Genomic DNA, 23,619 nt, shown 5'->3' on the forward strand with positions numbered 1-23,619 from the left:
AATAGATGTAGAAGTGAAATAATGAAGTTCCTTGTCATCATCCAAAATTGTGAGTGAACTATTCAAAGATTGATAATATCCTCTAGGAATGCTGTAGAGTCTAGACTGATAGGGTTTGAATGTTTAATCCCAGGAGGAGCTTGAGAACAATAAATTGTATCTCTACTAACATATGAGGCCAAATAGAAAAATCTAATGAGGGTCATCTGACTGCTTTATTTGGAATGGGAGGTGTTACCTCACAAACTAGCACCTTTAAATTAAAGTCCAAAAGATTGGCACTAGCCATTGGGAAACAGAGAGTGGGGCCAATGTCATTTCACCGACTCTATTCAACTTTAGGTTGGCTCTGCTCCAACTCGAGGGGGGCTTCCCTAAGGTAGGGTTGCAGGCAACAAGGGCTCAAGGTGAAATGGAGAGTAGCTTCATCAAAACGAGTGTTGTAGTATAGGAAAATAAAAAGTGATGGGTAGATCAAACCTATTGCATATCCATTGGGTATATGGAGTATAAGGTTATGACTTATGAGCTATATTGTCATGTCATAAAGGCAATTCCGACGTTCTTATATAGCTGTTTATAAATGAAGAAATCTGATTTCAAAGAGTACTGAAAAAGAACTTAACAAGTGCACATGAATGTCTGTTTGCAACTTAGAAATTGTAAAGGTTACTCTAATTAAGAAGACATAGCATTCATCAACACTTTCCAGCAGCAAACATAAAGAGTCCTAAACAAAAATTCATCAGAATTTACCCTTCTAAATAATTCCTCTAGATAAAGAATAAAGTTACCATATTTAAGCCCTCAGGGCACACTTAAAGAAATTGTATTTTTAGCTTTATATTCAACAAATTAACAGTACATGCCTCAAGCTTCTCATATCCTTCAAGATATTCAACAAATGCTCAAAAGGAAAATTCCCCATCTCCACCCATACAAAATGAGAGAGAGAGAGAGAGAGAGAGAGCAAACCCTTCTATAGGTTTGAGCTCAATTCCTCTTACAATAAAAAAGTAATCATTTTCATTTAACCTAACTCACGAGAAATTTCAACAACAATAAAATAATGAGTGAGGTAGAAGCATTACAAATAGTCAACAAGGTAACAGCCTCCTCAATGTGGACAATTGACTTTAATAACCTTTAGGATCTCTTTCTCAATCAATGAGCGATTAACCTGAAAGATAGGTGTTCATCACTTATGCATAAGTAAGTGTAATAAAGTATCCATAAGTGGTCATGGATAAGTTAAGTCCGTCACAATGAAGGTATCGAAAAACTTCATGAAGGTATGAGCTTTGGCCAAGCATTACGAAATCACTTGATTAAAGTATGTCCATGGCCCCACATTTCATTGGAAAGTAATTAAGAATGTGTTCCCTGAGCTAGGTAAAGAGGTCAACCAATAAGAATTACAACCTAGGCAACTCCACACTTCAATGCATAAATGACTCATTGGATGATGTCATGTGTCACATGTGTTAAGTTTTATTGTGTCTTCTATATAGATAATTACTTCTAATGATTTTGACTTTCCACGTTCCTATTTATTACTCTTATTCCATCATTAAGTAATTATGCAGAAGACATCAACAATATATGATATTAGAATCATGAAGAGACAACCACACAGAACACAAGAGTTTACCCTAGAAAAACCCACATGGGGGAAAAACCCAACAATCCTTCCTTATAGAATCAATTCAACAAGAGATATCAAGGTCTAGGACAAACTAACCAACATTGAAGCAATATGACCATTCACCAAGAGCCAAGCCAACCCTCCACAAATTCCAATACACGTGTCCTCAAATCTATCCACAAGATCTCTACAACAATGTCTGCTTTAGGTTTACAAGATGGCCGAAATTCGGCTTGCAAATCGGCCTCAAACTTCGCATTATACCACAAAAAGTATGCGACATAATCCAAAACTAAACCTCCTTTGTCTACTAGAGCGAGGGTAGATAAAGTGTATTTCTTCCTTTTGTTTTCGACCTTTATACTCCTTATCTTCTTCACTTAACTCACTCTAGAGAGAGATTAGAGCATGATGCTGGGAGGCTACAACCTCTAGGACCATACTCCATTCAAGGTCAACTGACATAGTGAGTATGTTCTCTGCCGGACCATTCTCCATAATTTAGGTCAAAATACTTGACATAGGGATACATTCCCTAATTCCCGTCAAAGTACTTGACATTGGGAGAACGACAGTCCATGGACCATTCTTCCTAATTTCAGGTCAATGTACTTGATAAAGGGATAACATCCCTAATTCCGATCAGAGTACATGACACAAGAAGAATGTTTGTCCATGATGCTATCTAATCTATCAAACCATTCTCCCTAATTTTGGTCAATGTACTTGACACAGGGATAACATCCCTAATTCTGGTCAAAGTACATGACACAAGGAGAAACCATATCCATGATGCAATCATCACTCCCTCTCAATTAGAGAGGTATTCTCCACAAGCCCAAGCTTGTCTCGAAAGTACACAAACTTCCCTCTAGAAAGAGGCTTCATCAACATATCGACTATCTGCTCATCAGTGGAGATATACTCGAGCTTCACTGCTCCCTTCTGCACCATGTCTGTCATTATGGTTGTCACTTGCACTTGATCAAAACTTGCAAGTAGCCTTTGAAGCTCTATTGCTTCTCAACTTGCCAATTCAATTGCAATATACTTGGCCTCTGCCATACCGCTTCTTACTCATCCAAGAAATTATAACAGAGCCCAAACTGAAGCAATATCTTTCTGTCTTCAACACTCTCAAATTGAATCTGCAACAAATCATAAATGATTTTTCCATGACCAACTGTACCATGCTGGTACAACAACACATGATGAACAATATGCATTGAATTATAAAACATATCAGTTTCCTTTCACTAGGTTCATCATCACAACTACATTGACTGTCACTCTGACAAAGAGCTCCCTTTGACACTGTTATATTCCAATAAATCAACTATCTAGTTTGACAATTGTAAAGACAGTCCATCATCTCAGAGTAAGAGGTCAACTCCCTTTGAAGCTAAACAAGGTTCTCTTTGAACTTCTGCCTCTGACATGAGTCCTTCAGCATCCATCAGAGATAAATCAAATAGGATCATTGATGATCTATTAACCAAAAGTAACAAGCCCAACGTGTCTGCTTGTGATAGAATTATTCAATCATGAAACTTCTTCTCATGTAGTTCGAAAACCTGAGGCAGTGTTATGTACATGTCTTCCTCCTCAATTATTGAGGAAAACAATATTTGCATCAACTTGGTATAATCTTAAAAACAATGATAATAGAAGTGTACCTCACAACTGGGATAAATGCCTTGCCATGATCCTCTCCCTCTTACTAAGAGAACCTTTATTGCTAGATCTTGTAGACACCTTGATGAAAGCATACTTCAGGCTTGCTAATTGCTCCCTCTGAGTTCATATTTCAACTGGTATAATAAATGTTAACACAAGTCTTGATTTTGGGAAAGTCCTCTTGCTTTGCTTTGTTCTTGCACTACTTCCATTTGACATAGCCATGGTAGCCCTTACTATGTACCTGCATTCCTCATTAGGAGGCCATGGAAGAACAATTACAATCAAGCAAAGAACTCAAAGACAAGAGAGTAACTAATAGTAAAATAACAATGATAGTAATAATCAAACTAGAGAGATATAAAATACTTATTTTCTGATGGTTATAGTGGAATGTCAGCTCCCTCTTGATCTTAGCTTCCTTGCATTCATTGCCACCTTATCATCTTTGTCCTCATCATGATGTCATTCTCTCCTTGCTAGGGTTAGGGTTTCTTCTTTTAACAGAAACATACAATCCTAGGGTTTTTGTCCATGAACCCTAGGCTTTCTTATTCAAGCCCTTTAAACCATATAGGGTTTTCAAACCCTAATGTCTAAATGACCAAACCCTGGAGTTTGCTTTTCGTAATTCTTATCAATCAATTACAAGATGAGTTGATCAATAATTATTCTTAGTTTCTTCAAACTAGGTAGCTTTGCTTTCTCAAAATAGCTGTAGCAACAACAATGTTTTTGTCGTTAGATACTTGGACTTTCTTTTAATGGACTCCACCATTTTGCACTTGAGAATGTGATCTCAGTACTCAATATTTCCCAAAGCAATGTAGATTCATTCAAGAATATTCAGGTATTTATGTCCTTGGCTGGTGATAGTGAGCTAGTCATATCTAATGCACATCCTCCAGAACTTCGTGAAATTTGAAAATATAGTGCATTTTTAATTTCTCCTTTCATATTCCAATGTCTAAGTGTATTTGAGCATTATTGTTTTTTGAGCCTTTCAACCCAAGTAGCCTATGTTGAGTTCTATAGATTACTTAATTTTCTTGAGCAAACTTTCAACCTTGAAAGAGGACTTGACCACTTTTCCACTGTAGTCTGTAATCAAGATTCTTTGATCACTATGTACCTTCTTCAGAGGCATGATAGTGAAAGTGATCCCTTTTATATTTCAAGGCTGAGCCTTTCAAATTGCCCAATAAGCAACAACATTTCCAAAACTTTTCAATCTTTCAGAACTTGAGTTCATATTCCTCTTTATATGGCTATGATTTGTAGTGTTGTCATATCTTCTTGTCATATTATAATAAGTTTCAAGCCACAACATTTCCTTAGTTCACATTGATACAATATTGTACTCAATAATCTTTCATCCTTAAAGGTATAGAGACCAATGTTGCACGAAGCGAGGGCGAAGCGGAAGTGTTTTTTGGAAGTAGGGACGTGGAAGCGTCATTTTCCAAAAATCTAGGAAGCGAAGCGTCCACGGAAGCATCTGCTATATATATATTTATATTTTTTTGCATTTATACTCAAAACAAACATCCCAAATAGCAAATTAATTGTAGAAGACATGAAAACATGCATATTTTTGCATAAATCAAGATAGATATAACATCCATTGTACATTAATGATTAATTATTCGAGCATCAACCATTTAGATGCATCAACCATCTAGAATCTAGATTCTTCTCCTCTTGTCTAGCCTTTGCCTCTACCTTGATTGTCTAGGGATATTAGTCAACATTGCCCAATTTTGATCAAACTACCTAATTCAAGACTTAAAATATGGTAGAAAAAGCTTAACATGCTTGATCAATGATTTTGACTTGATTGAAAGGTAATTTTTTGCTAAGGGCGTGCCGCGTGACAAAGGAGTTCAACAATTAACACCACCAACACTAGGGTACATATAGGGCTTGGTGCTCTTGATTAAATGCTAATCGCATACCTTCATACTTAATATAATCTAATGAAATGCCACAATCCCATTGATCCTGAATTCCTGAAAACTGTTAAGTCTGCTGAATTTTGAATAGGATATGAAATTCTATTTTCTCCATATGAAGTCCAATGAGGCTGGAACCACTCTCAAACATCCTGAGTCATTTCATGGTAATGTTAAAAATTTAAGTAAAAGGATGAAAATGAAAAATAAAGGAGAATGTCACTTTTACTTTAAGAATTTAACATTAACATGAGGGAGCATCTGCTATATTTATATTTTTTTTTGCCTTCATTCGTCACCCTAACCCAAGGTGGACCCACCCCCAACAAGCAAACTCATCTAAAATTAAAAAAAAATTGAAAAAAAAAACGTTTTTCTAAACGCTTTTCCGGAAGTGTACGCTTCCTCCTCCGAAGCGCCACGCTTTTGACGCCCGAAGCGCCGTACGAAGCGCGTTTCGGCGCTTCCGAATTTCCAGGAAGCGGCAAAAAATTCGGAAGCGGCACTTCCGAATTTCGGAAGCGCTCTTCTGACCAAGCTTCCTAGGCGCTTCCGTATGGGACGCGCTTCGGGGCTTGGAACCGTGGGGGGCGGGGGTGCTTCGTGCAACATTGATAAAGACCCAACCTTTCATCAAAGTGTTGATTTTGGGTAGCATGGGATGTGCTCTAGCTCCGAAATTTCGTGGAGGGGCTAGAACACATGAGATCTCCAAGACCCATAAATCGTTTGGAGAAATTCCACCCGGATTGTATTTTATTAAAATAATTAATATTTTTAATGGGGTTCCTAAGTCTAAACTTAGGAAAATAAAAATATTAATGAGTATTAATGAAAGTATGTGTGAAGCTTCTAAGAGACGAGGATCAAGTCTAATTTAATCTTAGCCGTTGATTAGAGACTTAATCTCGGCCGTTGATTCATCAACAGGAAAAGTATAAGAGAAGACTTGAGAGTCATTTGGAGATACACTGGGCAAATACTCAGTAACCCAAGGGAAATTGATTCTCAAGGAGGAGTTTGATTTCAGAGGGAGAGTTGCAAGGTGAAGGAAGAGGAGGACATCAGCATTAGTCAGAGACTGAGGAGGAAGTGACGTAGGGCATCAGAGGGACAATGCAGAGGGAAGATCAGAGAGACAATGCAACAAGGGATGCAGTCCTCATGCAGGCCTCACGCAGAAGTGACGCAGTGAAGTCTGAAGGGTCTCCGGGGTATCAAAATTTCTCCAAAGCAAAGGGAAAAATTGTCCCAGGTGTTTTCTCTCAGAGGTGTCTCTATATTCTGTAAAATTGTTCTTTGTAAAGAGATTGTTGCTGAAGAATAATAAATAAACCCTCGTCTGTTGCACCAATTTACTTGCATTGGGTTTTTCCGGGGACAATTGTCCAAAAATAACTGTGTTGATGTGATTGATTCTTGTGCTTGTATATCGGTGTTATTTTATCTATATGTTATTATGTGACAACTGCAGTAGAATTTATTTTGATGTTTATTGAAGAGTTTTGTAAATAACTTATTCAAGTAGGAGAAATAAATCAGTTATGGTAGTAGAATTTCGTGTTAGAAATTTTCACACAAAGCTTTGGTTCAAGACTATAAAAAATTATTATGATAACGCATACCTCATAGGCATCAAGCCTCATATTCTTTCTTGATCACCACTTAATACAGAGCCATTTGATCCTTAAGAAGAAGGAGGTTTATGAACTACTTTGTCATTATCAACTCCTCAAGAGACTCGACTTAATGAAACACTTTGTCAGTGTAGATACAAAGCTATAGCTATCTTGGTCACTGAGGTTACGATTCTTAGCAAACTGAGGTTCTCCTATCACTGATATTTCTTGACCTTAGAATACTTATGACAAAATAAAAATATCATAATATTTGTGCTTAAGATCTTTTCTTGTGAGACTTAGATCAAGTCACAAAATCATTTCAGGATTTATCTGAGGTATTTCGGCCTATATCAATGGTCTTGAGATCTTTGGATTTCGAACTGATACACTAAGATCAATCTTAAACATAATTGAAGAATGGATCATGGACTCTTCTACTGCCCTTAACCTTAAACATGATGCTAACTTGTTAATACGTTATTTGATCATTTTCCTGGGGCTCTTGGTCCTCTAATCAAACCCTTGGATTTGCAAACTTCTAATCCGAGGTTAGAATCGGCTAAGGGGACTAAGGTTTCTTCACATCTCCTAAGGATTCTCGGCCCCTGTAACTGGCCTCAAAGATTTTTGGCCGCACTAAAACTAATTTATAAGATTTTTGGCCTGCTGAGGCACCTTTTTCTTTTTGCAATTGGTTTCAGCCTTTTCAATGTCTAGGACTTTAGGCCTATTAAGATAGATAGCTCGAAATTCCTTTTAAGCGGGGACAAAGTTCATTATTGCAATGTATTTTATGAACTAGTCCTTGCATGAAACAAGGATGACTTCCCTGTCATCAAAAGATCATCTACATATACCACAAGATATACAACTGTTTTGCCAACTTTCTTGACAAATAAAGTTGCATCATCAAGATCATAATGTTTGAAATTGAGTTTCAGAAGATGCTCAATTAATTTTTCATACCAGGCTCGCGGTGCTTGTTTGAGGCCATATAGGGACTTAACAAGTTTGCATACTTTATGTTCATGTCCTTTCACAGCAAATCCATCAGGCTGAGACATAAAAACATTCTCTTTTATATCTCCATTTAAGAAAACAGTGTTTACATCCATTTGATGGACTTTCCGGATGGTAGCCCATTTTGCTGTGGGGGCAAAAGTCTCCTCATAATCGACCCCTTCCTTCTGTGCAAAACCTTTTGCCACAAGCCTAGCTTTGTGCTTTTCAAGTGAGCCATCAACTTTATACTTGTTCTTGTAGACCCACTTGCAGCCAATTGGTTTGGTTCCTAATGGAGGATCAACTAGCTTCCAAGTGCCGTTCTTTATGAGGGCATCATACTCCTTTTGCATCGCTTCTTTCCATTCATCATGAAAAGCAACTTCTCTGAAGGAAGTTGGTTCAAAATCTGTAGACAAGTTCAATTCACAACCATAAGAAATATCCATATCAACAGCTGAATTAGAGTTATCCACATCACCTCTATTTTGCTCGTTTGAATTTCTAGTTCCTGTCTTTCCAACCTCATCAGGATGAACACTTTCAAGTGTCTTTGTCAGCCACTTTGGGGGACCTTTCTCAGATGGTCCAGGCTGCTCCGTTGATTGAGTTGGCACTGAATCAAGATTGAGTCTCCAAATTCTATCAATCACATCACTTAAAGCATCATCTGTTGTTGGAGTTTCATGCGGGGGAGAGTGTTCTTTAGAAGAAGATTCCACATGTTGATCTAGTATAGGAATCCCCCCTTCAAGATGTGGAATTTGACTATCAAATTCTTGAAATGATTTTGTTCTTGCGAATCTATGCAAGCGATCAAGTTGCCGCTCAACAATATTGTTAGTTTTGGATGATTCAAGAAAAATTACATCTCTAGATACAACAAATTTTTTATTTACTTCATCATAGAGATGATATGCTTTGGAGGTGTTTGAATACCCCAGGAAGACACACTTACGACTTCTAGCACCAAGTTTGTTTCTATGTACCTTTGGTATCAAGGCATAAGAGGTGGAACCAAAGACCCTGAGATGCTTTACCGAAGGAACATGTCCATACCACATTTCATAAGGAGTCTTGTTTCTGATAGCATTAGATGGACATCTATTCTTTATATATGGAACACATAGAAAAACATCAGCCCAAAACATTATCTTTACATTTTTGAAGAAGAGCATGGATCATACCATATTTAGGATTGTACTATTCATTCTTTCAGCTACACCATTCTGTTGGGGATTATAAGGTACAGTTGTTTGATGTTTGATCCCATGTTGGCGAAGATAGTTTTCAAATTCATTTGATGTGTATTCTTTTCCATTATTAGTGCAAATAGACCCAATATGAGATTGTGCATCATTTTCAATCCATTTATGAAAATTCTTGAATGTTTGAAAAGCATCAGATTTGTTCTTCAATAAATAAACACAACACATTCTGGTGTAGTCATCATATATTTATTTCCATTTGCAGAAGGAACAAGCATTGGACCACATAAATATGAATGAATGAGTTCAAGTTTTCTATGTGCTCTTGAATGTGAATGATGAAAAGACTGTTTGCTATGCTTTCCTAGAATACAAGCATCACATTGCTTAAATTTCTTAGGAATTGTAGGCAAACTAGCAACACCATTTTTTTTCAACAAGCGGAGGCTGTCATAGTTCAAATGTCCAAATCTGGTATGCCATAATAAACTTGATGGAAGTGTACCTTCTTCATGATGAGAATTGTATGGGAAATGTTGTGCACGAGCAGAGGTTCCTTGCAGCTTGAGAAGCCTTTCTTCTTCTATTCCCCTCATGACAAGTGAGTGGTCAGATGCTTTTCTTACCTCAAGCTTGCCATCAAACATATGAATGGAGTGACCTTGCTGGCGGATGTGGACCAAGGACAACAAGTTTCTCTTGAGCTGTGGGAGATATAGAACATGATGCAGAAGAAAGTCTGGAAGACCAGGCAGTTTAAGCGTGATTGTGCCAAGCCCCGATGGCTTAATTTTTGATTGGTCTGCAAAGTATACTGCTCCAACATTATCATTGAATTCTTCAAAAAAATCTTTTCTATGAGTCATGTGGCAGGTTGCTCCTGAATCAAGCAACCAATCATTTTATCAAGAAGCAAGTGAAGCATTAAATAAATCTTCATTTACTCCAATATTACATTGTGCCACAACATAGTGAGCTGATTCAAGTGCTTTACCTTTGTCTGTATCATCAGTTTTACCTTTCTGTTGGTTTCTTTTCTGCTCAATTTTGTGCCATGGTAGCTTGCATGTAGAGGCATCATGTGATCCATTTCTTTTGCAGCGAATGCAGTGCAAATCTGCCTTTTCTCCTTGAGAATGTCTGCCCCCCCTGCCTCTGAAATATCTTCCTCTTCCTCTTCGACCACCTTTCCTCTTGAGTAGGATGCTTTTCTTTGTGAGCAAGGCGCACAGCCTCTTCAGAAGATTCAGGGGCTGTCTTCTTTCCAAAAACTATCTCTCTTTTAGCAAACTTTTTCACAAGAGAGTCAAAGGTGATATCTTTGAGATTTCCATTTGCTTGCAATGACTCAAGATAATTGGAGTAAATAGGATAAAGTGCCTTGAGAAAAGCGATAAGAGGTATATCCAATTCAACCTTAGTGGATTTGATATCATGCATTATCGACTTTACTTCAGATGCAAGAGCAAGAGGATCATTATTTTGCAGTTCAAGAGTGAAGAGTTTAATGACAAGTTGAACAACTTCAAGTGCAGAATGTGAGTCATAGAGTTCTTTCAGCTTTTGTAAGGCTTCAAAGGCAGTTGAAAATGACGAAATATGGCGACTCACCTCTTCATTTACAGATGCTGCGATTAAAGCGTAAGCTTTGCTGTTCTTGTTTTCCCAAATGACGAGCTCTTTGTCTGAGGTAGGCTGTACTGGTTCATTGTCTCCGTCTCTGACACACACTCCTTTCCACAACTCATTGAAAATGAGGGTGTGTTTTATCATCCGGGACCATTCAGGATAGTTCTCCTTGCCAGTGAGAAATATTCCCACCATGGATATGATTGCATGCATTCTGTAAAAAAAATTACTTCTGCTGATAGAAACATATATATATGCTATACCTTCCACTTCTCAAATATATATGCTATACCTTCCATATAGCCATATATGTTTTTTTTTTATACCATATAACACATCGCCATAAAAAAACTTAATGAATTTCATGTCACGTTCACTTTTGTTATTCCCATTCGAAATAATATATTATCACTCCATATAATATATTATTATTCTTATTACTCCATTCTAATCAAACACACATTAATCATAAGGATGACTGTACATATAACACGACCTTCACACATGAACATATGCTTTCATGTAAAAAAAGTATCGCACCAATAATACGCCATCATACCTTATGATCCCTCTTTTTATTTAAACAGACAAACAATGCAGCATGGAGTCAAAACCAACGCACACCAGGAATGCACGGTCTTCAAAAACAACAAAGGTTAATGCACTATACAGGTATGGGTCTCACCACGCTTCCATCATTTAGAATAGATTTCATCGCTCACCAGGAAAGTCCATTCCAGCGCTCACAGTTTATCAACACATCGAACAACGGTACCATTTACACCCCATTTACATGCAGACCATGACCAACACAACCAGTGCACAGTTCAGTGAAGTTCACAGTCAAACATAGAGCAGTAATCCAACATTCCATTCAATGCAGGGTATGACACAGCATACCATTTACACGGAATCCTACGAGCACACAACACACGGTCTCACAGTCATTACAATTTTGCCAACGCTCCAAATTCTGGCAGAGGGACAAGGAATAATGGCAGGGAAAAAATAAGGACAATGGCAGAAAACTTACGGGAGTTACAACACAAAAAACTAATTTGGGAACCTGGCTCTGATACCATGTCAGACCAGGCAGTAACTCCTCAACCAAAAATTCATTCGTACATATTCCTTCAGGTAGGTCTTCATTAAATGCATGAGGGAGAGACTGTTCACTTCATCTCCCGATGACTGTTCATATTACTTATTTATCTATTTACATTATATTCACCCAATCATGAGGATTAGGTGTCAACAACATCAATGATAAATAATTTTTATTATGAAGACCGACCATATCTACATATTTCAACAATATGGCACCCTTACAACATTAACTCGAATCTTTACATTCAAGCAAACAACTCAATACTATTACCCACCAAAAGTGGGGACCCCTAGGAGAGTTTCTTTCCTTGCCATCTTTAGATGGCAACCAACAACGCTTGAGAGCCACCCGTAGCCATTGTTATGTGCCACTCTATCTTCGCTTCCTACATCAATTCTATGTTTCCTCTGCCATTTGTCAAGATCATATGTTAGAAGGTGGGCAATCCAAACCAAAATATATGTTTTTCATTGTGCAATCGGGTGCTTATGCTTGTTTTTCATTGGGCATTTTGGGCATGGATTATTGGGTGACTTGGAGGGAAGGGCTTTGTGTTAGAAAATCAGAAAGGAAAAAAGATTTTCTTTTTCTTGATAATTACTTGTGATGTTCTTGACTTGTTATTACAATTATTTATGTCTTTTTTCTTTTAGTTCATCAAGCAATTACCAAAGCGAAAACACATAAAACACTGGACACCAGATGTAGGCACTATGCCAGGGCAAAACCCCCTTCGAGGGGAAAACCCAGTCAAAATTCTCTTCCTTTCAATAGTATCCTTTGAGACTCTTCACCCTAGATAAAGACCAAACCTTCCCTCCACACCAAGTCAGCCTCCCAGATCTTTGACCTCTCTTACAACAACTTCGACTACGTAGTAGCTTCCGGCATCAGGCAGCTTCCGGCATTAGGCAGCCTCCGTCATCAACGAAACTTGGAAGACTTCGATCTCCCAATCTAGGGCACGAAACAGAAAGAGTGAGGCACCAAATTTTGTTTTTCTTCTTCTACTTAGACTCCACCCAACTTGCACTTCTTTTGGCTTCCCAGCTTAACACTTCGCACTTCCCATCTATTAGAAAATAAAAAAGGCAAAAATATTTTCTTATTCTTGATAATTACTTGTGATGTTTCTTGTTATTACGATTCTTTATATCTTCTTTCTTTTAGTCCATCAAGCAATTAGCATAGCAACAACACATAAAACAATAGACACCATATGTAGGCGCTATGCAGGGAAAAACCCCCTCGAGGGGAAAACCCAGTCTAGAAATTCTTACTTTCAATAGCATTCTTTGAGACTCTTCACCCTAGACCAAGACCAGACCTTCCTTCCACACCAAGTCAACCTCCCATAATTTGGACCCCTTTCCAACAACTTCGACTAGGCAACAACTTTCGACAACTGACAGCTTCCAGCAACAGTGAAACTTGGAAGGCTAGGACATGAAACAGAGAGAGAGAGGTACCAAAATTTCGATTTTCTTCTTCTCCTTAGGTTCCATCCAACTTGCACTTCCTTTGGCTTCCCATCAACAAACTTCACACTTTTCCCAGCTACAAGAGATATCAAACTTCTTGTGGGAGTGTGTTCCAAATGAATTCGACGTGCTTGTATTTATAGGCTCCATGTGAGGTCGAATAGGATCCTTAGGCCGACTTGATCTCTTCTAGGCCGACTTGATGTGGAGGATATATAAATCATATTTGACTAAATATTTAACCTTTTAACATGATTCAAAGGCCCAAGAAGGGTCTCTTTAATAGTAAAATGACTCTATTGACTCAAAATAAATCCTAGAAGTCCTCAATGGGGACTTTGACCTAAAACATGGCGACCCAAGCATGAAACCCATGCTTTAATAAGTCACAATAATAACAATACAAATTCTTTTCTTTATTCTTTTGATAGGTACACAACAAGATGACTCAAACACATTAAATGAAGACGGAACCTAGTTACATTTTCCAACACTCCCTGTTAACTAGGGAGGTATTCATCATATACAAGTACAATGGAAGATCCCAAACTCTATGAACAATGAAGAACTTTAGGCACCGCAATGCCATGGACTAGATTCATGAGTAGGGCAATCTATCCATTGGTCTCTCAATAATTTAGGCACCGCAATGCCACAGACTAGATTCCTAACCAAGGCAATCTATCCAAGTGGGAATAAGGTGAACTCAAGCTTTCAGCCCCTCTAGGTACCATCAGGCTTACTTGCTAACCACCAACCCAAAGATCCAAGTGTGTATCAAAAAACAAAGCTCTATAATCAACACTACCTTTCCAACTTCGGGACCTAGACATCAACACAACGTGCTGGCCAGATGCCCTCCCAGCAATGCTTCACTAACAAAGCCTCAACATTGATCAAGGATGACCAATCTCTCCTAATCAAACTGATTGGTAACTAGCTTGCTATCAAATCCTTCGAGAGATTTACCTATACAAACACGACCCCAATCAATAATATACTTTCATATGTACATAATCAAATACAAACCTCTGGGGTCTAGATGTTGCTTCTCATCTTTTCATAGTAGGACTATCAACCGAATCTCTGATAGAAAAGTCCTCAATCATACACTTTCCTTTCCTACTTCTCATGTAGCAACATATCCTCCAAAATTCATTCTTCAATCAAAACCGAGCTATACCCTCCCTCTCAACTAGGTAGCATCTCTTTATCCAGACTCCCTCTTAATCTTAGGGAAATCTCTTCTATTCAGGCTTCTTTAGGGAGATCAACTTCTTCTTTTCATCATCGGAGAATCTTTCGTGGTTTCCAAACATTTCATCAGAGTTATCATCATTCTCATCATGCTTATCACATCACTAAACATCTTCACCATATTGAAGATTGTGTACTTGCACAACTTAGATAGCAAGTACAACCAAATCTATAGAATCATGAAGTTAGCCATATCAGAATCACGAAAGCATTTCAACTTTAAAGTTTATACATACTAGATACCAAAACAAGAGATAAATACTCTTCAACATCTTGCTAGGGACTTTGTTATAAACCCTAGACTACTTCATAACAACTTTCATTCCATCTAGGGTTTCAATGTTTCTTTCATATGTGTAACATACCCTACTACAACATATAGCGAACCTTAGAAACACTTCAAACAAATATAGATCTACAAGGCATCTAACAACTTTCAGAATTCATATGTTAGAATTTCCATGGTTTTATGCAAATCCTAGATTTCATACAAAAGAATCAATCAAAGTCAAACATAGCTTTGTCATTGACATGACCAACTTCCACTAGGGTTAGTTGCAAACCCTAGATTTTCAATCAACCATCAATTGCAACCAAAACTCAGATTTCAACAAATCTCAAATTATCGTATTGTTATTAGAGATGTCACTTCTATTAAGGTTAGACTCCATAACCCTAGAATTTCATTTTCACAATCTTAACAATCATTATATAACTAGATCTCAGATTGTTATATCACACATACTAGAGAATTTAATTCCTACTAGGGTTTAGTTGCAAAACCCTAGATTTTCAAATATCATCATCCTAGACAAGGACCATCAATAACTACGTCAACACACATCTAGGAATTCATATATCATATATCCGACATCATTAATATATTAGACATACACTGACCTAGACCAAGCTAGGGTTTCGAGCAAAAGGACACATCTAGATATACCAAAGGTTTCATCATCATGCAGAGGCATTTCTTATTATGATAGTCAAACCCAACTTCACAAATATCAATAGAAGTTAGACATACAACAAACTTGATTAGACTAGGGTTTGGTCAAACAAATACACACATACCAAGGAAATCATTTCTAAAACATTATAAGGGTCTTCAATACATTCCACCAAACCGTAATGAGTTAGGGTTTCAACATAGGAGCATAACAAATCCAAAAACTACCAAAACTTCAAAGGTTTCGTATTTGAGACCTTATCATTCAACCCTAAGTTAGGTTTTCCTGATCATACCAAAATCCCAATCATGAGATTATCGATAAAAAATTCAAATAGCATTTTCTTAATAGCCCTAAACAATTTAGGGTTTCAGTCATTCACATTAGCATACCCTTAGGTTAGGGTTTTCCAGAACCTGTCTAGGGTTCTACAAAGTCAATTAGGAATATGAGTAGCGTGGGTAGATTTATCGAGTGATGAATCACCCAAAACAAGAATCGATATGATTCAATATATAGCTAGACACAACAATGTTAGTAACAGATTGTCAAATGAATAAACATTTACTAAAGAAGTCAATTTTTTTTTGTAGTTTAAGGCATACCTTTAATTCTTGACAAACCTTATGTTGAGAGTTCCTCTTTCATACTCCTTGAGAATATTGTAGATGTTTTCCAAAAACTAAATGAGTATATGAAACCAAAAACTGAAAGCAAATGAGATACTTATCTTAGGGAGTTGTTCAGGGCTCCCTCCAAAGCTTGAGGGATACTTATAAACTTTTAAAAACAATAAAAATGTCTTTTCCAAAATATGTTAAAAACCTATAAATTCTAAAACATATAAAACAAAATATCTAAAGCTACAAGCAGAGGACTTAGTAGTGTAAGTCCCTAATGTCAGATTGTTCGGGCTTGACTTTCTTTGAGTCTCCTTCTTCAACAAAGTTGGCTTGATCTCTTTCTCTCTTCTTGTTTCTTGGATTGTCGGGACAATCACTCCTATTGTGACGTTTCTTATGACATTGATAGCATTCGACCTTAGACATGTCAACTTTCTTCCTTGGTCCTTTCGATTTCTTTCCTTTATGTTGAGCAATGTAGGCATTTGGCACTCCTTCAAGATTGACGACTAATGAGATCTTAATTCTTCTTGACTGCAGGTAGGCCATAGTTATTCAAAAGTGGGAGCTTCCTTCCAACTGTTAAGACTCGCAACAAATGCACCCCAAGTAGGTGGCAATCCTAATAGAGCAGTGATCACGAGTTATTTGTCTGGAACAATTTCATCAATGGCCAAAAGGTCATCCCTCTTCACAAAGAAGGATGCCACTGTGTCTTCTTGAGTCATCTTTGTGGTCCTTAGCTCATTCTTTAAACTTGCTACTTGACCAATGTTCTTAATAGTAAATAACTTTGACAAGGCTTCATACATTTCCTGAGCATGATCGATGTTAGCTATGAATGGGACAAGGTTGTCCTTTATTCCTTCTACCATCAGAGTCATGGCCACCAATTCTAGTTCCCTGAATTTCACTTTGTCATCATCACTGGAATCCTCTGTAGGCTTCTTTACTTTTCCTTTGACCAAGTCTAGTACCTTGTTCTTTTCAAGGATGAGGTCAATCCTCTTCTTCCAGGGCCTGCAGTTAGAGGCTCCTTCAAGTTTATTCTCTCCCTTGATTGTGTCAGACATCTTCCTTGAATATAGCAGATTCCTTCCCAGAGATAATCCCTTTGAATGGTTCCCTGATCAGGTGCTTGAGACTGCCTTTTTCTTCTTTCTTCACCAAAGCTCTGATACCATGTTAGAAAATCAGAAAGGCAGAAATATTTTCATATTCTTGATAATTACTTGTGATGTTCTTGATTTGTTATTACGATTCTCTATATCTTCTTTTTTTAGTTCATTAAGCAATTACCAAAGTGAAAGAACATAAAACAATGGACACCAGATGTAGGCAATATGCCAGGGAAAACCCCCCCTCGAAGGGAAAACCCAGTCAAAATTCTCTTCCTTTCAATAGTATTCTTTTAGACTCTTCACCCTAGACAAAGACCAAACCTTCCGTCCACACCAAGTCAGCCTCCCAGATCTTCAACATCTCTTCCAACAACTTCGACTATGTAGCAACTTCCGGGATTAGGCAGCTTCCGGCATCAACAAAACTTGGAAGACTTCGATCTCCCAATCTAGGGCACGAAACAGAGAGAGAGGCACCAAAATTGCATTTTTCTTATTCTCCTTAGACTCCACCCAACTCACACTTCATTTGGCTTCCCGGATTCACACTTTGCACTTCCCAGCTTCCTTTGAGATATCGAACTTGCTTGAAATGAAGTGCTCCAAATGAATTCAACTTGGTTCTATTTATAGGCTTCAAGGGAGGTCGAATTGATGTCCTTAGGCCAGCTTGATCTCTTCTAGGCCGACTTGATGTGGAGGATACATAAATTACATTTGACTCAATACTTAACCTTTTTACATGATTGAAAAGCCCAAGAAGGGTCTCTTTAAAAGTACAATGTCTCTATTGACTCAAAAAAATCCTAGAAGTCTTGAATAAGGACTTTGACCTAAAATATGGTGACCTAAGCATGAAACTCATGCTTTAATAAGTCATAATAAGTCATAATAATAATAATAATGATAATAATAATAAATCTTTTCTTCATTCTTTTGACAAGTACATTACAAGATGACTCAAATACACTAAGTGAAGTCTGAACCTAGTTACATTTTCGAACACTTTGATTGTGGTTTTGTTCCCTTACCTTAAATGGGGGGCTAATCTTCAATATTAGTCCCGTGGGACGTCCCCTATTGGCCCATGGATTTAGGAAGGGCACTACTTGGAAACCCTGATTTTGGTAGAGTGGTCTCGCTTTCCCATTCCACATTTTTCACTCCCCTCTGCACATTACAAGCCCTATTTCATCATTTTGCTTCTTTGGGTCCACAAGGCACTGGCACACCCCTTCCCCTTTTCCACATATCTGACTCGGGCATGGAAATTTTGGCCCTAGAGGTTGATGCAACTAAAAGAAAGATAAAAGCATATCATGGCCACATGCATGAAACAACAGAAAATGAACATTATAAAATGCAAAAGATGGTTGGGACATATAATATAGCACGTGGGAAAAAGCCAAACATGAGTTGTACCCATTATCAACGCCATCATGTTGGTTCCTATGGGCCATGAGTGCCCCTCACATCATTAAGGAACTCATGCACGTCCCAACGTCTGGTGGATGATGAATTGCCGCACTTTAAAGGGGTAATAATTGCTTTACATCGTTCACAACATGCTCTCATTTCTTGGAGCCCCGAGAAGTAAATACAAAGAAAAATCAAGAGAAGGAAAATAAAGAGTGGTGGAAAAACAAAGGCTGGGGTAACTCATGTATCAATGATTGCTCCCTCCTATATCTATATACCCAATATGTGGACATCCTGTTGAGAAATCTAGGGCATCAAGATTAGGTGATTTCTCTATTTATGATAAATGCTTGTGAATGCTTTCTACTTCAATAAATTAGGATCTTCTCTTTAGTTAGATTATTATAGTGTTGTTCTTCATCAAACAACTGACAAAGCATAAACAATAAAGAGACAAGAGACATAAAATGTAGGCTATTAGGCGGGGCCAAAACCTCTCCCACTTGAGAGGAAAACCCAAATGAATTCTTCTTCTTATAGAGACTTCAATTGACGAATACCAAGACCAAGACCCTTGACCTATTTGCCTCTCCAATACCAAATCACAAAGCTTTGTTAGTGAGTTCCTTCTTTGATGGTCAAAACGCTAACTTCTCTCTCCTTCTAGGCTACCCTTCAAATTTTGATTTCCAGAATCAAACCTGCAACTTTTTGGCTTCCTTAGAAACCCCAGTTGCAGCACATGTGGGAGATATATATTGCAAATGAGCCCCTGATCTTCTTCGCTTGGACTGAATAGCTTCCTCCTTTAACTTGACTTGATGAACTAACTTGTATGCTTCTTGATTTGGCTTCTAATATAGCAGAGCAGGCTTCGACCCTTTTCTACAGCTGGCTGCACTCCTTTTCCTGGCACGTGTGATGGATATCAACCCTGAAACAGACCCAAACAACTCATCTTCTAGTTTTTCCTTCTTCACTTGGAGAGAGAGTCTTCTTATGAGATTTTCGCACTTGTTTTCTTGCTTCAGACCTTGATCGAATTGCTTGTCTACAAAGGAGAGTCAAGCTGCCTATTTATAGTGATTTGCACATGTATATAAGTCAACTCGACAAAGATCTAGGCCGACATGTCCTTTGGCGAGGTTCCATTACTCCATCTTGAAGCTGACTTGTTGGAGGTGCTTTAACTTGGTCTTGGAGGCCTTTTTGCTCTTTTAATAACTCATACAAATATATAACATGCCCAAGAAGGGTCTTGCATACATGACGTTGACTCAATAGACTTTTTATGACTTGATGACCAAACCTAAAGGCTCACAATGGGAACCTTTGCTAAAATAAAATTCCTTGATCATGAAACCCATGATTCAAGCATTACACAAATAATTTTATTTTTCTTCTTTACATAAATTACATAAAATCATATTTACACATCATTATGAAGATCAAACCTAGTTACTCTTTTCAACACATTCCACATCATTGCCATCCTTGTACCCATGACATCTGGCCTTGAGACCCATCTTTCCTATCCATTTCATAATCATTCACATGCCACCTATTAATTGAAGGATGTACCAGGGACCCGTCTTTCCCTTTAGGGGTTGAGAACACCTAATAGGGTTGTCTATTAACCAAATCCTACCTAGGGAGGTAACATTATTAGGAGATTAAGGCCCCAAATTTGGAAGAGAACCCCCATATGAAATCTCAATGTGCCCTTGATTAACAAGCTTGGTTCACTTAGATGCACTAATGAATTATTGTACCTAATTGTGAGGATACAACACTGAACATTATGTGTGACTTGTAGGTGGTTTCATCATGGGTTGGGCAACTTAATTGTGGCGCAAGTCCACTAAAGGAGACTATGATACCTTCGGGGTGAAGCATTGCGAGCCATGGGACTCCTATACTTATAAAGTGTCCTTACTTCACTCCATGGGCACCTACAACACCACAACAGTCTGCACCATGCCAGACATTGTTCACGAGATGATGCACTTGGACTAACATGTCCCTAGCCAACTTAACAATATATATGGGTTCTGGCAGCTGATCTGAGGCCCAAATGAGGTTTGTCTCACGCTTGAGACATGGGAGGGCTAGCACCATTCTTCGAGCCCTCAATGATGGAGCAGATTCAGGCTATTCTATCACTAGGAGACCCATGAGACTCATTTTGTGCCCCAAACACAAAATTGGGATGATTTATGGAGCCCTCTTGACTCACTTTGGCATAGAGAGAGCTCAGTGCACGCCTCAAGAGGCCCATGCAGTGATGGTGTCAACATTTCGACTTTCTTGTGGGTTTATCTTTATGATTTTTCATTGGCTATGTGGTTGGCTTGTAACCCTAATTAGTTTTGCCCTCCATTTGACAACTAAGAGGGGCTTCTAGGCTAGAATTAGGCTTGATGGATCATGTATAAATAGATTAGAGCTCATTTGAGCTTCTCATCATCATCGCACTTTGGATTAGTCTTCTTGGGATATTTTTGCACTTGTTTCTTTGGCTATTGGATAGCTTTGGGATGCACTTTGATGTATAGAAGCTAGTTCTTATTTTTCTTTGGAGCCATTTCTTGGATTTGGATGGATATATTGCATGTCATCTTTTAAGTGCCTCATGTTGATGGATTTTTTCTCTTGAATTTGTTTAATGTATGAAATTGTTGCTTCTAGATTATACTAAATTGTGCCCTAGTTATTGAAAATTAATTTTGAAAAGCTTTTTAGTAGAGTATTGCATATGTTATTCAATGCATGGCATGCATGAATGTTCCTCGTGGAGGAGAATCCTTGAACTCTCCATGAAACTCCATTATCTCTTGAAGTGGGTAATTGTTTAGAATTTATACCTAGGGCATCAATTCTAGGCCTCCTTAGAGACAATTTAGCTTATCTAGAACTTCCTAAGACTCCATATGCCCAGAGGACAAAGCACTAATCCAAGTCCTTGGTGGTCATCTCTACTTTTCATCAATACTTTTTCCTCTTAAAATTTGGTCCCTTTAAGGCTAGGTAAAAAAATCTAGGGCTTGCAGCGAAATTTTAGGAAGGTGATCTTTCGGGAATTCGAGAGCCTAAACATAAAGTTTAAGGTCTAGGCTACCTATGCTCCAAGTTTGGTGGGCATCCACTCGAGTTTCATGCATAAAATCTCTTGCCCTAGGTGCTGCTCCAAGAAGGAAACCCTAGATTCTTCTCCCTCAACATGAGGACTTCCTTGAAGGATGTATGAGCTTAGTACTTGTTGATGTTGAAGTTTCTAAGTCGAACAGTTAGAAACCCTCCATGTACTTTCTGATTTATTCCTTCCTACTTGTTCTGATTAATTAACAAGTTATTTACCATGTAAATACTGAAAGTAAACACAAGTACATGCTCAACACATTACAGATCATTAACTGAAGGAAACAAAAACAAGCACACAAATGACACCATTGTTTTTGGACTAATGTCCCAAGAAAAACCCAATGCAGTTAAACCGGTGCAACTATCTGAGGGTTTGATTTGTTAAGCAGTTTCAGAATACAATTTGGGTGCCAAATTCAGCTCACCCAATAGAGAAAAATCTCGACAGTAGTACCTCTCCTTCGGAGACAAATGCTTCGTCTGAAACCCCGGATAAACACTCCGGTAATTCCTCAACTCCAATTTGCCCCATGAAAAACCTCAGCGTCAACCTCTTTTGCCCTTGCGTCAGCTTTCTCCGCAGTTCTGGCAGTTCTAGGTAGTTTCAGCTTCTGCCCTCTGCGTCAGCTTTCCAGGTAGTTCCCGACAGTTCTGGCTTCTGCCCTCTACGTCAACTTTCCCGACCGCTATGCTGATCCTCCCGGCACCATCTTTGCCTCTCTACTTCTGTATTCACTGCTCCTCAGCTGCAACTCCAGACCACTCTCTCAACTTTCTCAGCAAACCCAACCCCAGAAAGTCGAAATCTTGATCTCTTGGTGTGTTCTCCAAGTGACCCTCAAGCCTCCTCTTATACTTTTCTTGTTGACAAATCAACGGCCAAGATTAAGTCCCTAATCAACGACTAAGATTAGATCTGGCTTGATCCATGACTTTTTGATGGCCTGGGTGCAGGCGTAGTTGACAAACGCTCAAAGCCTGTTACAATCTCCTTTAATTCTGGCGGAATTCCTTCTTCTTTATCAGGCGGAGTATCAGTCATTTACCTTTAAGTCTGACTATCACTTCATAAATGGAACTAATTCATTAAGAGCTGCTTTAATCAAAGTTTTTTTTATAAAGGCCAGATGCATTTATTTAAAAGAGATGCGGTGCGATATTATCGCAATCACACTTCGTAGTTCCCAAAGGACCGACTCTTTCTATCAGAAGTGATTATAGGCCTTTCCTTTTAAAAAAAATACCCGAACAACACAACTAATCGGAATACAAAGGAAATATATGAAAAGCCCGAGCGTAAATGCTTAAGGCCGGACCTCAAATAAAACATACCCACATTCTGAAACTTTTCGGATCCGCTCTTCCGCCGAACTCTATCGCAATCACAATGCTCTCGGGTCTGTTTCCTTATGTCCCTTTATTAACAAGCGATGCGATATTATATTGCCGATCCAATGGTCCCAATTACTCACCGATCCGACGGTCACGATTAAATTGCTCATTCGCCCATCGCAATATCGCAAGTCGGAGGATTTCAAGGCCCGATGCTATAACACTTAAAAGCTCTGATGTAATCAGGCTCACGGACCTGATAGGATTATAAATCCGCCTTTATAAAATTTCGGATCCGGTTATATCGCAATATTGAAGTTCGGCAGTTCAATAAGCCCGGTTCCTTTGCACTGAAGCGATGCGATGCGATAGTGTTTCGCAGACCTGATAGGGAATAGGTTCCCGTCTATAATATTACAAGTCTGGATTTCGGATCCGGTTCTGTGTTA

The 23,619-nt window shown here is 38.3% G+C and overlaps 1 protein-coding gene across 4 annotated transcripts in view; it reads left to right on the top strand.

Moving 5' to 3' along the window:
* The window catches only part of LOC149230853 (uncharacterized), a 404,135-nt gene that overhangs the window by 173,364 nt on the left and 207,152 nt on the right, over positions 1-23,619 (top strand). The gene's annotated exons all lie outside the window — the stretch shown is intronic.

The sequence above is a fragment of the Pinus tabuliformis genome, chromosome J, assembly GCF_031772625.1.
Source record: "Pinus tabuliformis cultivar Carrire ecotype Pingquan chromosome J, CPIR1, whole genome shotgun sequence".
Classification (NCBI taxonomy): Eukaryota; Viridiplantae; Streptophyta; class Pinopsida; order Pinales; family Pinaceae; genus Pinus; species Pinus tabuliformis.